Here is a 6,000-nt window from a genome sequence, read left to right as displayed (position 1 = left end):
CGGGTGCGGGCTAATCGGGTTGTGATTTCTTTCAGGTTATAAAAGTTCAACCCTAACCTTTACCTAAAAACTCAGGCTTCAGGCTAGCCCAACGGGTTCATCGGGTTGCTACTGATAAGATTAATGTGCGATCAATCCAATAAATAATTATGAAAATTAGTTATATTCATATAATGTAAAATATTTAATTATGAAAATACTCCCTCCGTCCCAGTTTAAGAGTCATGTTTGCCATTTTCATTCGTCCCAGTTTAAGAGTCTCATTTAGAATTTACCATATTTGGACATAAAATTTAACCTCATTGATGATGAAATTTACACTCAATGCCATTACTTTCATAAAAATAAAATAAAACAAAATCTTAAACATACAAAAAAGTCAAAAGGGTCACACTTTCCACTACCTCACTTGAATTATTACACACTCCAACAACCACTACCTTACTTCAATTATTACACACTCCAACAATTTCTTAAAACTCATGTCCTAACTAAATTGCACTCCTAAACTGGGACGGATGAAGTATAAGATAGATGAGTGTTTCATAGGACGACGATCTCGCCGATTGCCTCGCACTCCTAAATTGTACTCTCCCTTCATGATTTGTCACTTTTACCCTTCCTAGAAGATCCTTCAATAAATGTTTTTCTACTCATAGCTGCTCCCGCCTTTGCTCAAGGTTGCAAACTGGCTTCTTCACTCCCTTTTCCTTCGATTTCCTCTTCCTAGTAAATTTTCCATCTGCCTCCTAGATCTGTCAGATTCTCTACGCACCTAAACTTATAAACGTGCGTTAGTTCATGAAAATTACAGATTTTAACCCCATAACCGATGCATGAAATGAGCCTTATATCACCGTTCTAACAGGCCGATGCACCAAGCTATATACATCGTCAGATCCCTATTACGTCACACGCGCTCTGTATATGTAGACTAAAATGAGTTGTATATGTAATTAACAAGTATTTTATATGTAGTTAACATAACTTGTATTCGTAGTTAATATGGATTGTATATGTATTTAACATAGTTGTATTATATATGACAAGGATTGTATATGTAGATAACATGACATATTTATGTATCAACATGTATTGTATATGTAGTTAACATGACGTGTATTCGTAATTGGTATGGATTTTATATGTAGTTACATTGTTGTATTATATATGTAATTGATATGGATTGTATATGTTTTAATATGACCTGTATCCGTAGTTACGTGCTGATGGACATGGATTATGCTTATTGTTAACATGATTTGTATATGCATTTCATGGATTATGCTTACTATTAACATGGTGTATGCACTATATTCACATAGCTTATGCTTGCTCTTGTGACTAATATGGTTTGCGTGGTCGATTAACATGGAATATATTTGTTGTTAACATTATTAGAATTGCGGTTTCAGATGTCGTACATTGACTTTGTTTCTGTTTCCTTTTATTTTAAGGAACAAGATAGGGCAGTGCAGCTAAGTGATTAGAAGTACGAGGCCGCTAATAGCCTATTATGGATAGCTGATGCGCATTACATGCAAAAAGAATATGAGTAACAACTAAAAGAAACCAAAGCATAGAAAGAAAGATCCATGTAAAAATGAGTTGCATAGATTATAGAACTCACCTAATGAATTGTCTGCACCATTTGGGTGCTGGTACGACAAGTGAAATATTCCACTGAATTGCTGCAAATATATGCATAGTTACCTTCGTAAGTGAACTTCATGTATAAGATTGGATCAATTGTTTTGCTACGTTTTTTACTAGAAAAAGAGAGAAAACGAAATAAACTTATAGGCTTTTTTTAAGCCTTATATGGACTATCATCTACTAAAAGCGTATTTGATTCGTTATACATTATACATACAAGCCCAGATTCAAGTCACATCTCATGCTTATTTGAACCCCGGAAAACTCAAGGAACAAAACAGAGTGATGCAACAAATATACGGCGGGAAGCAGGAAAATGACTTACCCATGTAAAAAGCAGCTTTCACGTATCATTCCCCAAAAGAACATCAAGGACTTCCTGCATATTACGACCGCAAAGGTTCCATGAGTTTACATGGCACGTTAGAATACATGATATATATTGCAAGAAACTCATGGGAAATTCATTAAAAGGCAAAGGTCGAAAAGTACTTGACTTATGAAGTCCAAACACCCACATTGAAAACTATCACAGTGCGGTCTCTTAAAAACTGATAGAAAATTAAACGAATGTCAGTCCATAGTCGAGCCGCATTAGAGGCGACATTTTACAACTTATTCATGTACCTGGTCTTCACCCTACGGTAAAATCTGCACCATCGGCTAAAACCCTAATTTCTTTCATATCAACAAGCAACCCATTCACATCAAGAACGAGAAACATTTTTGGCTTATGGCCAGCCATATCTTTGTCAGATGTGTTTTCCTGTACCACCTTCTCCTTTCCTTTATGTCCTTCCCCTTCCATCTCCAATTCAGTTTGTTGTTTATCCATATCCTCCTTAATAAAACGTTCATAAAATGAGCATGTCACTTCATTAAAATCTTCCAATCTGATGCACATATATTGTTACCTTTTACTACATGTCATGTTGTTCATCCAGTTTGTTGTTCATCCATGGCAACTCACTCAAATCTTCACTCTCTGCCCAAAGAGATTCTTATCAGATGTACTTACTTAATGGGGTAGTTCATCCAGTTTGTTGTTCATCCATGTACATATAGGGCATGTTTGGTAGGCTTTAGAAACTTATAATACCTCATAAAAGCCCACTAAACTGGTCAACATTTCACCTTCTCCCCCATTTAGTAGCAGGCGATTTTCTCTTAGAACCCGACACTAAATTCTCGGATCTCACCGAATTTGACAGAAATTTCAGCGGTTCCAGCAATTCCTTATACTAGAAAGTTTGAGGTATTATGTTTTCTCCGATATTCCGACTTCATGTTGTGGTTTTTTATTCCCAAATTAATCCTTCTAATTTCCGATCTCTACAAACACAGCGGCATCCCATTCGACACTCATTGGCGGCGGTAATTCGAGGTATCCGGAGTTGTCAAGGATTGGCTCCTAATCGCATTCTCGTGGTCAATGATTAAGGACACCGTCACGCCGGTGAATATGATCGGGTATGGATTGACATTTTTAGGCGTCGCATACTACAATCACTCCAAATTGCAGGAGCTGAAGGCGAAGGACGCGCAGAAGAAGACGGCGACGCCAGATGAGTAGACGACGAAGCTGATAACGGAGAGAGAAGGGGATGGGGAGAAGGGGATGGGAAGAAGGGAGATTCATAGGCTTGATTCGGGGATTTTGTGTAAATTAGGTTACGGGTTAGCCGAGTTTTATTGGAATAAATGTGAAGAAGGAGAAATTTGGGGATTTCTTCAATATTGGTAATTTCTGCTTGAATTTTCCTTTTTTTTCATACACTTCATTTATATCTATAACATAATTTGCATAAAAAAGGTGTTGGATGGATTTTTCATTCCAAATTTCCCTTTTTTTCATGTTAATTTCTTCAATTTGTTCAAATTCTATTTACAGTTTTGCAAATTCGCATATTGAATTTAATGAATTTGTGTATCCATTTTGTGGCATTCATTTGATTTGATGAGCCAATTTTTTGTTTTTATTTTTATTATTTGTATGGAATATTAAATTAGGATAAAAGTACGTCATTCCTCCCAATTTATTTTCTGATGAAAAAGCAAGGCTATATTTGTCAACTTAATGTGTAAACGCATTTTCAAGTATAAAGCCAAATCTCTACCAAATGATGTATTACCTATAATAAGATTTCTATCAAACAACATATAAAATAATCGAAAAAGTCAAATATGTGGAAACTTAATAAAAGCAAGTCAAATATGTGGAAACTTAATAAAAGCCATGGAAAGCTACCAATCGTACCTTTTACTACATGTCATGTTAACTACATAAAGTAATGTTTTACATTGTGGTATACCGATGTCAACAATATGATGTATTAATGTCAACAAAGGCGCAGTGTACTTGCTTCATTAAAATCTTCCAATCTGAAAGTTGGGAATGCATTCATGTTTTCAAGAATTTTCCTATCCTTGTCAATTTTCAGTATCGACTCATATACATCATTCAATTCATTGTAAGCAGCTGACGCTTCCTGATGTAGAGACTGGGACAGAAGCAAAACTTTGTTCTCCAAAGAAGTAAGTTATATAGTGTGTTGTGGACATGGAAGGACAAGGATTATGCTTATTGTTAACATAGTGTGTGTATGCATATAATGGATTATGCTTGCTATTAACATGGTGTGACACTATATTCGCATAGCTTATGCTTGCTCTTGTGACTAACATGGCTTATGCATTTGTCTACCATGTAAATGTTTTCTGTTAACATTATTAGAATTGTGGTTTCAATCGTACATTTCTATAACATGTTCTTGTTTACGTGCTCAGGCTCATTAAACTGAACCGTTTGTGTGGTGGCGAGTTTTGGTTTCAAAATTTCTTACTCCCTACATCCATATAATACCCACAATGAAGCTTATTACAACACTCGAGGGTTCACACCAGACGAACCAGCTTAATCATCGAACACAAACCAATCATTACGTACGATTGGGGAGCAATATGTACACAAAACCACACCCTATTTTACACATCATATCAGCATCAACGAATCAAGGACTACCACAAAATATTTTACAATCATAACAAAATTAGGTGGTCAAATAGCGTAGGGAACATATATATGTATATACTAATGACAAATCACCAAGGATGGCAGAGAATATTAAAAATCTAAAAGCATAGTGGCACTTGAATGCGGGAGTGATGTGACATATTAGTGTTTAAAATGGCCAAACTTGCAAGCTCCCTCCATCACTCGGTTTAGCACTTTCAGTTGCGATGACGAGCCCTTAAATTATGTATAATTTTGTTAAAGCTATTCAAAAATTAGTTATGTAAAATGTACCTGAAGGTTGTCAAAGAAAGAGTCAAATTTAAGATTTCTATCTAAAACCATATACCACCTCAAATAGCGTGGCATGACAGATTCAAATCAACAACCAAAACACCAATTCAAGAAAATGCTGAAAACAAGAACAGAATAACTGTCATGTGGGCTTTGAACTCCATGGGTTTAATTTTGTCCTCAATTTTGATCTTCCAGACCTGCATTAGCCACAAAAATCCATTAAGATAACAATGTACGTATAAGAAAATACTGAAAAATGGAAACTCTTGATAAATTTTACGTTGGAGAGTAATTCTTAACGGGGTTCCTTGTTCTATTTCCATCAACGATGTTTTCAAAGAGCGATATGCCTGAATGTATCATATTTTCTTTTCTTTTCGGCATATGCTTCGGTACGACGATCTGAAGACGCTATGGAAGATGATGGAATTTGAGATTGACTTTCTCCGCTTGAGCAACCTTCATAAGGAACCAGCTTGGAATTCGTGAAGGCGGCACCTCGTCTCCTCCTTCGGCTTAACGATCATGTCCATCACAATCACGTCTATCGCGGGACACCAGTTTCCATGGTACAAATATGTGCTTTGGGGAGGGATGTCCATTTTTTATAGAGCTTTGGAGTGGTTCTTGATGAGATGACGCAGAGTGTACATATGGTGGACGTGTACAAGAATGCAGAGGAGAATGAAGCTGCTGAAGCTGAAGCTGAAGCTGCTGAAGTGATGAAGCTGAAGCTGCTGAAGTGAGAAAGAATGCAGAGGAGGATGTGATGAAGATGTTGTAGTGGTAACATTTACTAACTTGAGTGGTAGTATTTACTAATTTGATTGACTAGTATCTATCACAACCATCATTACACACGCATATTGACGCCTATTTACTAATGAGTAAAGATATTTCTCATTTATTAACTCAAACCGCTGAAATTAACATGCTCTATTTTATTAACACCAAAATACTCCTTCCGTTCCGCGGTAGTTGAGTCATTTTACCATTTCGGTGCGTTCCATAGTAGTTGAGTTATTTCCTTTTAT

The sequence above is a fragment of the Salvia hispanica genome, chromosome 2 (genome assembly GCF_023119035.1).
Source record: "Salvia hispanica cultivar TCC Black 2014 chromosome 2, UniMelb_Shisp_WGS_1.0, whole genome shotgun sequence".
NCBI classification, from domain to species: domain Eukaryota; kingdom Viridiplantae; phylum Streptophyta; class Magnoliopsida; order Lamiales; family Lamiaceae; genus Salvia; species Salvia hispanica.
Note: the sequence above shows the minus strand (reverse complement) of the source record.